The following is a 12,802-nucleotide window of genomic DNA, read 5'->3' as shown; positions in this document are numbered from 1 at the left end:
CATTTGACAAGACATAAGAAGTTCAAACAGCACTAAGTATTTACAGCCTGAGCTGAGTGGCAGTGAATGAAGATAAACTGACTAAAATCTCTCTTGCAGGGAGGGGTGCACTTGCTTGTTAGGCAGAAGTCAGTGGCAAACTGGGGAACACAACTGTAGGACGTAATGCAATCAACAAAGAAATGGGTCTCTGTCATTTTCACTAACTTGTCTCTGAGGTTGCCATTTGCAGTTAGCTCTGTCTTGAGCTGGACCAGAAGGTCCCTGTGGAGATGGAACTAAGTCATCCTACTTAGGAAGCCAGTCTCAGAGGAGTTTCATCCCTGGTCTCACAGTGGTTCTCAGTCAACATCCTTGACCAGTACTGAGTCTTAACTCCTGCACGGCTTGTTTTGCTCAACTCTGTGCTGCATACAACACAATATGTGCCCTCTCTCACCACCATAAAGTTGCTTCAGATGCTCAGATATTGACTAGAATCAGAAAATGAGACAAGTTACCTTGCCTAGCCTATCTCTAGCACATAGTTCTCAGAAGGCATTGAAGGGCACATTTATTTTTATTTTCCTGCCACAGGATTTCTGGCTATTATCATCATCCATCATTTTCTTTTTCTGTACCCAAGTTGAGAGGCTGTCTTTTTATTTGATAAAGTCTATAATATTGAAAAGTTGTCATAGAGCACAAGACCCATCTGACAGTGAATCAATGGTGATTATTAAGGCACTTGCCATCTTCTCTGACTATGTGGTCAGGAATAAGAACCCTTGATTTCTGACCACGGCAGTTATTGTCAATAAATCCCTGCCAACTCTAAAAATAGGCATGCCGAATAGCACAGTGCCTTAACATGTAAAATACAGATCTCTTGATTCTTCTTCTGATTTTTCATTCAGCTCCACAATGATTTTAACTATTACAGAACACTGGCCAAGATAGATAGCCAACTACACACACACACACACACACACACAAAACATAAGTAAATGATAAGCTGTAAAGAAAACTCTTGAGATATTTTTGAGAGATGTGGCAAAAAAAAATTGCATAAAATTCTTGAAAAGATCAAAGCATAGCAGTTGTGTGAAAAACAAATGGGGTAAAACCAGAGAGACTCTGCATCATGGTCTCTGACTTAAGAATAAATAACAAGGGGCAGGCAATAGAACAGTAGATATCCAACTGAACTCACATGGGAAAGGTCCAGGGTTCATATCCCAAGTCCTTCCTGAGAATACCAGATGACCAATTGCTTGTGATTTTGGCTAGTTGAGAATAGCGGTATATTGTGGTGTGGAGACTCTGTTGAGAGTATCTGTTTTTTGTTTGTTTGTTTGTTTATTTTCTCTCTCTCTCTCTTTCTGTGTGTGTGTTTGTGTGTGTGTGTATGTGTGATGGAAGAAATTAATAAACTTAAGGGGCCAGTAGATGATGTGGTGGTTAGGGCACTGGACTCCCACGTGGCCAACTGTAGTTCAAGTCATAGACCTGACGGCTTTCTTTCTTACTTTCTGTCTCTCTCTATTTCACTTTGTCCCTCTCTGGTCAAATTAAATAAATAAATAAATAAAGTTAAGTAAATAATTACTAAAAAAATTTTTTTAAAAAAGGAGGGACCAGTGTTTGGCATAATGGCTATGTTGCTGGACTCCCATATAGTCAACCATGGTTCAAGTCCTGGACCCGGTGGCTTAAACTCATGCCAGACACGTGTCCGTGTGTGCCCAAGATCCCAAGAGAAGGGAGGAGAAGGGATTGCTATGTGGCCATCCCCCCTGGGGTGTGATTTCTCTCTTTCTGTTTCTCTGTCTCTCTCTGTCTTTCTGGTGAGTGCATGTGCCCTATAGCAAAAACCTCTCCAAAAAAAAAAAACCCAGAAATTAATAAACTTTAAAAAAAGAATTGATAATCAGTTACCCACTGGGATTAGGCTGAATAATAAACCCCCCAAAATATCTGCATCCTGAAACTTGGAACTTATCAATATTACTTTATGGGCAAAATGGACATTAAATATATGGTTAAGAAACTTGAAATGGGGAGATTATTCTGTATTATCTTTGTGGGCCCTAAATGCAATCACATGTATCCTTATAAGAAGGAGGCAAATACCAGAGAAGAGGAGAAAGTGATATGACCACAAAGGAAGAGATAGGAGTGATATGGCCACAAGCCAAGGAATGCTAAAAGTCACCAGTATCTAGAGAAAGCAAAGAATAAATTCTCCCATATTTCTCATACCTTGAGTTAAGACCCAAATGCTGACAACAAATTTCTGGTTTCTAGATGAGAAAGAATAAACATCTGTTGTTTTATGCCACTAAATTTATGATAATTTGTTATAGCAACCTCAGGACACTAATACACCACCCACAAAAGAGACCAGTTACTACAGATACAGGCCCAGCAGGCATTTATTTAAAGCTGATGACACTGTTCAAAAAAAGAGTTGTAAGACATGACACAAGAATTTCAGAATGACTGTCTGTCGTTGAATGTTGTTGACCTTCTAATGCTCTCTTTTTAAAAAATGGCAGGGTATCAATTGCATTTAGTAGATGTGACTACTGACTGGAAGGTTTATGAACAGTGCAGCAAAAGTTATGGGTCCTGAATCTGCAAGGATGTCAACTTAGACAAGGACAGCCAATGTATTCATTGGGAGTAATGACAAAATGTTTTTCTTCAACATGTACCAAAGATCAGAAAAACTGAAATCTAAATGTTGATTTCTAATGATGTCTCCTCTACAGATGTGTTTCTAGGTCTGGGTTTCCTCATCTATAGAATGAGTTAATCAGTTAAACTAAGGAATTTCTTGAGTCTTTGGCATTAAAGATTTTATCTGTCCCTGAGTTAAAGTTAAAATTTGAAAGAAGTTCAATTTTATGGACAAATGTTATGGTCACCTATGTGGACATCAGACAACCCACTACCCTAATCACAAATACCTAGAATCTCACCCATAAAAGTATATATGTGTGTGTGCATGAAATATTCCTCTATTTACTTAAAAACTTCTGGGTGAAATGGTACAATAAATTTATCATCTTGATTGTAGGTATTTTTTTTTCAGTCCATTATTTTTGCAGACATATTGCACTATAACTACTCTTTAATAGTTTCTATATCTGTACATTCGACTACACACCAATCTTCCTGAGAAAAGACCTTGCTTTTAGTTACTCTTAACTAAATCCTAATGAGCAAGTATTTACAATAAATATTCATTGGTTAGATTCATGACTGGCTGGCTGACCTTTCCCGCATGATACCATGTCAGAAAGATGTACGCAACAGAATGGCAGAGAAGGTCCCAGGAAGGGGAGTATGAAAATTAAAACAAAACAAAACATAACAAAAACAAAACCAAGAGAACAGTTTTCTGCCTTTCCGACCTGTGATGGGCAGTTAAGTCCACAAATCATCTATCCCAGACTTTTTCTCATAGCTCAAAGCCTTTTTCTTGTTTTGCTTTTAGGAGAAAACTGGGTGCTTTGTATCAGAAGTTTAGTTTCTTCTAAAACATTCTTTATCACTTTAAAGCACCATTAGACTGTTAATTGAAATAAAAGAGGCTTAATTTGTAACTGGGACTTGATGAAGTGGTAATTAGAAACAAATGTTGTATTGTATGTGAGTGCTTTCCTTATTATTAGCATGTCTATTGATTCTTTTTTAATCAGTCTGTTCAGTTGGATTTCAGAAAATTTTCCAGTGAAAAAAATAGTGAAGAAAATTGCCAAACAATGAGACATTAAGCAAAGAAACAAGTATGTAGCTGGGCTATTTTTCATGATCTGTCATGCAATTTTTTAAAAGAATTAATCCAACCATAGAGGAAGAAAATGTAATGAGTTATGCCCCACTCAAGCTGTAAAAATTAGTATTTATACATGGTATCAAGAGCAGATGAAGTCAGATTTGGCCCTCATGACTTAAAAAAGAATTATATATATATATATATATTCTCAATTTATAGCACCTTTGGGGGAGTTGGGTGCAGACACTAAATTAACGGTAGCCTACTCAGATCCTGTGTTTAAAATCTCTTTTATTACAAGGAATCAAGAAATCTAAGATGTTCTATTTCTTTGTTGACTTATTTGGAACCTGCTATAGAAAGAAACGGGACCCGTTTCCACATCCTTCTCAGGTAAGCTATTTAAATCACAACCAGAATTTGTAGTACATGCTATTTCTTATTACACTCTATATTGTTACCTATAAACAAATACTCAAATAAATGAGTTAAAAACATTCATCTTAGGTACATAATTAAGCAGGAAATATTTTAATAACTTAGGTTTCTTTCCTTCTAAACCAATTTTCTATCTGTTAAATCTCATCCCTGGAAAGTTGGGTTCTTATTAACTAGTCCATGAGTACAAACAAGATCAAGTCTAAACTCTTCCTTCTCCACCACTGGACTGCTTTGCTTTGTTATTAGATATTTTTAATCACTACCTATAACTTCCTTTATGCCTCTAGTTCTTATGTCCCTTTTCCTGAATCATCTTCATACTGCTCTACTTTATATTCTTCAGTTGCTTTCTAAATTTATCTTGTTGTCCATTTCTTAGGAAAAGACATCTATCTCTGTGGCTCCACCAATCCCACACTGGAGTGTGTAAGCTATTAGAGTCTGGCTCATTATAAAATGATTATTCCCAATATCTACATATCCACACTATACAAGTTTAAGACCCTTAGCATTGGAGTGACTTTTTAGACTATTAACCAGCTTTAGCATTGGGGTAACTTTTTTGACTATCAACCACCTTTAGCAGAATATGAAGAGCTGTAGCCAGAGTTAAATGCAGAGTTGCAAACAACTTTTGAGTTCTCTCACCCAAGTAACTACTTTACATAGTGTCTCAAAGAATTTGGAGATCCTGGACAAAGTTCCCTGGGGAAATTCTGCCCCCCCTCTCCCCTGTGAAGAGTGATATAAACAGTTACATTCACAGGAAAATCTAGAACATTATTATTCATATTCACCTCTTCACTCTCACTAATGTTCTGTTCCAAAATCTTAGTTTCTATTATGGGTTGAGAGTATCACAAATATTGACAAGGACACATTTTCCCTAATGGAGACCCAGAAGAGATGGAAGAACATAGTGGCTTCACTTTGGGAATTTAGAATTCTCCAAAATTCCTCATTTGCTTCCAATGATTTTGAAGTACCTTTTGCTTGGTTAATAGATGAGAGTTAATGGTTTTATAATATTATCCATTGACTTTAGTCATGGAGAAGGAACTACAGAACCCTGGGCTCCCCGTCACTTAACAGTGGATATTAGAGCAGAACTAGAGAAAATGTCACTTATTCAGTAGCACAAGACAAAAATGGAATAAAGGAGAGGAGAGGATTTACAGGGAGAAGACATGTCATTGGAGATAAGCAGGCTAAGAGGGGCAGACAGGATGGATCTCACACTTGAGAGATGGGATCTCTACTGGGTCCTCAGAAAACTGAGGACATATCGAATTGCTTCATGTAAGAGCTCTTCATTCCTTGCATATAAGAAGGCTTTGCTTCTGAATTCTACAAGTGTCCCAGATTCACTGAATGACATCCTATTTGGTAGAAATCAATGCTATTTCCTTTGTATAAATCAATCATCTAAGAGCCATATGCATAATTAAAAAATAAATCGGAGGAGGGAACCAGCAGTTAGTGTAATGGCTATGTCACTGGACTCCCACGTAGTCGACTGTGGTTTGCATCCCGGACCCGGTGGCTTAGAACTCACGCTGGGTGCATGTGCGTGCGTGTCCCAGATCCTGAGAGGAGAATGGAGGAGAAGGGATTGCGGCATGACCATGCCCTCTGGGGGGTGATTTCTCGCTTTCTGTCTCTATGTCTCTGTCTGTCTGTCTGGCGAGCACACATGCCCTATAGCAAAAACCTCTAATAAATAAATAAATAAATAAATAAATAAATAAATAAATAAATAAATAAATAAATAAATAAATAAATAAATAAATAAATAAATAAATAAATAAATAAATAAATAAATAAATAAATAAATAAATAAATAAATAAATAAATAAATAAATAAATAAATAAATAAATAAATAAATAAATAAATAAATCAGAGGAGACATAACTAAATGAAAGTGGGACATGAGCAAACTTAATATCCAGGTCAAATATAATTCTCTCAAGAAAAAGAACAATACTTTATTGTGTCATACCCAGTTATCTCCTAACTCCAAGATTTTGATTATGCTGGTTACCAAGATACATAGTGAAGAAAAACATCCCAGTCCTTAGTCATAAATCGTAGGTTCTTTTTCTGAGTTTGTTCCTACAAGCTTTGTGACCATGAGCAAATCACCTAATCACTCTGTTTTCCCATCTGTAAAATATGAAGATTAATACTTGTCTCACCCTGATTTGTAACAACATTTACATACAGCTTATGTCACTGAATACATAAATGAAATAAAAATCAGATATACCACAGTGTTTATCTAATATGACTCTCTTTCCTGCTCTTGTATATTCAAGAGTGAGTTCACAGAGTGCTCAGATAACTAACCTGACATGGTGAAAATCTTTATAAAGTCTATTTTATTTAATAAATAAATAAATAAATAGCAAAATAAATAAATAAATAAATAAATAAATAAATAAATCAGAGGAGACATAACTAAATGAAAGTGGGACATGAGCAAACTTAATATCCAGGTCAAATATAATTCTCTCAAGAAAAAGAACAATACTTTATTGTGTCATACCCAGTTATCTCCTAACTCCAAGATTTTGATTATGCTGGTTACCAAGATACATAGTGAAGAAAAACATCCCAGTCCTTAGTCATAAATCGTAGGTTCTTTTTCTGAGTTTGTTCCTACAAGCTTTGTGACCATGAGCAAATCACCTAATCACTCTGTTTTCCCATCTGTAAAATATGAAGATTAATACTTGTCTCACCCTGATTTGTAACAACATTTACATACAGCTTATGTCACTGAATACATAAATGAAATAAAAATCAGATATACCACAGTGTTTATCTAATATGACTCTCTTTCCTGCTCTTGTATATTCAAGAGTGAGTTCACAGAGTGCTCAGATAACTAACCTGACATGGTGAAAATCTTTATAAAGTCTATTTTATTTAGGAAGAAGAAAACTAAAATTTAAAAGTTGAATAAATGGCTCTTTCTCTTAGCCACTACTTTTCTTGGGAGTGAAATAAACCCAAGACCCTGACACAGACTGAAGTGGCCATGGGCTGATTAGTGGAGAGAGTGGGAAGACCATACAGGAAATGAAGAGGATGACTGATTTTAGCTGTTTGCAGAGTCAGTTCCTTCTCTGGAGTCAGTATAGAGGGCAGCCTGTAATAAATCTGAGATTAGTGCCTGGACCTTGTTACTGGAAAAGACTTACACATTCACTTTCATTGGTGAGATTGGAAAATATTTATATCGTCTCCCTTTTCTACGTGCCAGATGTGGCAAAGGAAATGCCTGGATGTTCTCAATTTCTAGAAGGCTAAACAAAAAGAAAGGCAGAAAGTGTGGCCAATAAAAACTCGCAAAAGGCAGACTCGGAGTGGCCCTGCTATCTTTCTCCACTAACAAACCCAGATGTGTGTATCTGAATACCCAGCCTACAGTCTTCTACTTAACCAAGGATCTGTACGATCTGTTAAACCATTGAGTGGTATAGTCAAAGTGGCAAAGTGATCTCTGTTGGACTAAGAAAGTTGAATTAACTTGCTTGTTATGTAGATAGCAAGGATAGGGTCAGGATTTGAACACAGCACTTACTGTCAACCGGCCAAGCCAGAACATTTTCCACCTCTCTACCCTGAGGTAATAGCTGTGATTCACATCCCTCGCACTTATTTTAGTCTGAAAGGATGTGAAATGATTTAGAAGTGGAAGGAGTATCTCATTTCCTATTGCATTTGTGAACTTTCCTCTCACTCGCAGATTGTGAAACCCTGACTGCTGTTGCCATTACTGACACTCATTTACAACATGTGGGTTCACTCAGCTTTCACAGATGGAGTTCTGTCTGCATTTGTTGACTGGTAAGTGCAAACTCATCATGGGGACTCTCAGAAAATGGCAAGAAAAATATCAAACAGGAAAATGTTGTCACCTGAAAAAAGTTAAGCATTTTACAGAGTACAGATGTGCTTTCTTAGAAACACCACAGCCTTAAGGAAGATTTTTTTAATACTTTTACTTAACAAGCACTTACATGAGTATAACCCTTACTATGAGCTGACACTGTTAATGCTTTACAATTATTAACTCATTGGATTCTCATGAGAACCCAATAAGGCAGATACTATTATATTCTCTAATATGCAGATGAGAAAACTGAGGTATATGGATACTAAGTGGTTACTGACCAGAATGATAAAGCTAATTAAAGGCAAGTCTGGGATTTGAACTCAAGAATTCTTGCTCCAGAATCCATGCTGTTGAGCATTCTGCTTTGCAACACCTAGAAGATAGCTGGCATAGAATAGACATGATGTAAATAAAGATTCTCTAAAGTGCCTATGCGTTATCATCCTGAATGTGCTTCCCTTTGACTTTTAGCTTTCTATTAGTTCCCAATGTAAAATATCTATAAAGTATTACAAGTAGGAGTCTGGCATTTAACACAGAGTATTTCTATTTTAAAAAAGTTGAAACTTGATTTTCAATTATCAAGGCTACCCTAGAGGACTTTTTCTTCCTTGTGAACTTATTGGGGCAGACTTTGCCTTTCTGTATACCACTGGGATCTGGAGGCAGCCTACACTACTCGTGTGTATTCAGCAGTAGCTTATGATCGAGATATGGTGGGCCTTCTGGGTTGAATAAATGGTGCGACACCTATCCTTCTACCTGAGGCTGGAGCTTGACTCAATGCTGAGGAAAGTCAACTTTTCCCTTCTACCTCCAATGAATGCTGAAATAATTCTTCAGTCTTCCTGAAGAGATTCCATTTTCTGTTCCCTTGAGCTTTCCCTTTTTCTTTTTTTTCGGAGAGGTTTTTGCTATAGGGCACGTGTGCTCACCAGAAAGACAGAGAGAGACAGACAGAAAGCGACAAATCACCCCAGGGGGGATGGTCACGCCGCAATCCCTTCTCCTCCATTCTCCTCTCAGGATCTTGGGCACACACACACAAGCGTGCCCAGTGTGAGTTCAAGCTGTCGGGTCTGGGATTTGAACTGTGGTGGACTACATGGGAGTCCAGTGACATAGCCATTATGCTAACTGCTGGTCCCCCCTTGGGCTTTTCTGATTTCAATCCTTCTTTGTGTCTTTTGCTTCCTGTGACTTTCACCACTTTCACCTTCTGGTTTCACCACACTTTTATTGTCCTTTACTTTTATACTTAGGTATTTAACATATGTTTCAATTAACTTATATTTATTGAGAAACTATTGCATGTGGCCTCTCTATTGATGGTTTCTTCTAATCAACATTAAACTGTCACAGATCCCAAAGTCAAAAACCTTATGTCATATGCAAACGTGACATTGAAATACTCCATGAATTGCTATAGGAGGTTGTGCTAGTTTCCTGTGGTGGGTGTAACAAATTCACATTAACTTGGTGGCTTAAAATGACACAAATTTTAGTTATAGAGACCAAAAATCTGAAATCAATATTATTGGGCTAAAGTTAAGATGTAGGCAGGGCTGTTTTTTTCTGAAGGATCTGAGTGTGAAGTCACTTTTCTAGACTTTTCTGGTATGTGGGGACACACACAATCCTTGGCTCATGACTCTTTCCTTATATTACTATAGCCACTTACTTCCATAGGCACATTTACTCCTTCCCATTCCATAGTCAAATCTTCCTCTGCCTTCATTGAAGATTATGTTTACAGCGACTAGCAGATGGCAGAATATTTAAGTCCCCGGAGCCACGTAGTCCTGTACTTGGCAGCTTAAAACTCAGCACTGGGTATGTGTGCATGCATGCCCACAATTCCAAGAGGAGAATGGAGGAGAAGGGAATGCAGTGTGGCCATCCCCTGAGTGGATGAATTCTTGCTTTCTGTCTGTCTCACCAGCGAGCACCCATGCCCTATAGCAAAAATCTCTATTTAAAAAAAAAAAAGATTGTGGTTACATTCAGGCACCACCTGGATAATCCAAGATAACATTCCCATCTCAAGATCCTTAACTACATCTGCAAAGTTCTTTTCCATAGTTTACCATAATGGCTAATTTCACTAGTCAACTTGTCTGGGATATGGGGTTCCTAGATATTTTGATACCCATTTTTCTGGGTCTGTTTATGAGGATATTTCTGAAGATTAACCTTTGTGTTGGCACAATGTGTAAAGCAAATTGTGCTCCTCTCTATGGATGGTCTCATCATATTTGTTGAGGACCCAAAGAGAACAAAAGGCTCAATAATGGAGTTTGTTTTTTTTAACCTATCTTCAAGGGATGTTGGCTTTTCCTCCTTTCAGACTCATAAGTACTTAGAATCCAGCGACATAGCCATTACGCTAACTGCTGGTTCCCTCCAGTACTATCTTGAACAAGAGTGGGAGAAGTACTTAGAATGCTGACTCTCCTTGTTTGCAGAACTTCATACTTAAAATGGAACTATACTGTTAGCATTCCTGGGTTTCTAATTTGCCAACTAAATATCATGGGTTTGTACAGGCTCCATAACCACATACATCAATTCTGCTTATACAAAAAAAAAAAAAATCAAAACAAAACCTGTGGGGTGTGTGTGTAACTGATTCTATTTCTCTGGATAACACAGACTAATATGGTAACATTTACGGGTTCTCAGGTGTAGATAACTTTTGGTACCATTATTTAATCTACCATATCTGCCCAATAGAGCTATTTATATTTCCAAGAACTGGACATTCCTTTTCTTGTTCAGTGGACAAACTAAAGACACAAAGTATCAAATCATTTTAAGTCTACACTTTCAAAAGATAAAGCTGTAAATAATGTGTTTTCTCTTTTTAGTATAATAGGCTGAGTGCAATTAAGCACATAGTTGGAATTTGTAAGTAGCTATTTTCTCTCATTCCAAAAAACTTTTAAAAAATTATAGTGTGACCACAGTGTTCCCATTTCAACAAAAATTTTGGAATCACGAATAATGAAGCTTAAAAATTTCCCACTGAAGCAAATAGTCTCTTAATAGCTCTCTCATTTCCTAGAGAATATGTTGGTTTCAGAAGATGTTTACAAATTCTTTAACAGACCTCCCAAGAAGAAGAAAATGTTCCTTCCTTTCTCTCCCCTTGAACCTACATTGATCTTTGTAACTACTTCAACAAATAGAATAAGGCAGAAGTAATGCTGAATAATTTCAAAGATTAGGTTAGACAAAGACATGATGATTCTATCATTTCCTCTTGGGTCACTCTCTTTCAAACCTTCAGTCCCATATGCAAAACAATAAGTGTATTTACTGAGAAACTATTGCATGTAGCCTCTCTATTGATGGTTTCTTCTAATCAACATTAAACTGTCACAGATCCCAAAGTCAAAAACCTTATGTCATATGCAAATGTGACATTGAAATACTCCATGAATTGCTATAGGAGGTTGTGCTAGTTTCCTGTGGTGGGTGTAACAAATTCACATTAACTTGGTGGCTTAAAATGACACAAATTTTAGTTATAGAGACCAAAAATCTGAAATCAATATTATTGGGCTAAAGTTAAGATGTAGGCAGGGCTGCTTTTTCTGAAGGATCTGAGTGTGAAGTCACTTTTAAGTGTAATGAGATGGATAAATTTCTGGACACATAATATAACCATATTGAAACAGGAAGAAATGGAAAGCCTGAATACACCAATAATAGTGATCAGATTGTATAAGTAACAAGTAGTTTCCCAACAGAGAAAATCCCAGGTCCCAGTGACTTCATTTCTGAATTCTACAAAACCATTAAAGATTAATCTCAGGACCAGCAGATGGCGAAATGGCTACGTCGCTGGATTCCCATGTAGCTGACTGTGGTTCGAGTCCCGGACCCCAGTGGTTTAAACTCATGCTGGGCGCATGTGTGTGCATGCCCAAGATCCCGAGAGGAAAGGGATTGTGGTGTGGCCATCCCCCTGGGGGGTAATTTCTTATTTTCTGTCTCTCTGTCTTTCTGGTGAGCGAATGTGCCCTATAGCAAAATACCTCTCAAAACAAACAAAAAAGATTAATCTCAAGTCTCCTCAAATTATTTCTAAAGATCCAAAAGGAAAGAACCCTCTCAAATTCATTCTATGAAGCCTCTATCACCTAAATCCCAAAAAATGACAAGGACATAATAAAAAAAGAAAACTACAGGCCAATATTCCTGATGACTACAGATGCAGAAGTCCTCAACAAGGTATTAGCAAACAGTATCCAACAACACAGTACAAGCATTATACAGATAGGCTTTATTCCAGGAATAACAGGATGGTTTACCATATGCAAAACAAGAAGTGTAAGATATCACCTTAACAGACGGAAAGATAAAACCATATGATCATATCAATTAAAAACTGGAAGAAGTCTTTAAAATTTAAAAATGGAAAGGAGACAAGGTTGTCCACTTCTCCCACTCTTGTTCAAGATAGTACTGGAGGGAACCAGCAGTTAGCGTAATGGCTATGTCGCTGGATTCCCACGTAGTCGACCGCGGTTCATGTCCCGGACCCGGTGGCTTAAAACTCACGCCGGGCGCGTGTGCGTGCATGCCCAAGATCCCGAGAGGAGAATGGAGGAGAAGGGATTGCGGCGTGACCATTCCCCCCGGGGGGTGATTTCTCGCTTTCTGTCTCTATGTCTCTCTCTGTCTGTCTGGC

At 37.5% G+C, this 12,802-nt stretch overlaps 1 long non-coding RNA gene across 1 annotated transcript in view; it reads left to right on the top strand.

The window, feature by feature from the left end:
* The first annotated feature begins 4,080 nt into the window (after positions 1-4,080).
* The window catches only part of LOC102493448 (uncharacterized), a 16,042-nt gene continuing 7,320 nt past the window's right edge, over positions 4,081-12,802 (top strand). Inside the window, exons 1-2 of the long non-coding RNA XR_335824.1 lie at positions 4,081-4,156; positions 7,957-8,057. This is a non-coding gene — a long non-coding RNA (uncharacterized LOC102493448). The remainder of the gene's footprint in view (positions 4,157-7,956; positions 8,058-12,802) is intronic.

Source organism: Tupaia chinensis, unplaced genomic scaffold (genome assembly GCF_000334495.1).
Source record: "Tupaia chinensis unplaced genomic scaffold, TupChi_1.0 Scaffold000544_1, whole genome shotgun sequence".
In the NCBI taxonomy this organism is placed as follows: Eukaryota; Metazoa; Chordata; class Mammalia; order Scandentia; family Tupaiidae; genus Tupaia; species Tupaia belangeri.
Note: the sequence above shows the minus strand (reverse complement) of the source record. Positions and strands in the feature narration are given on the sequence as shown.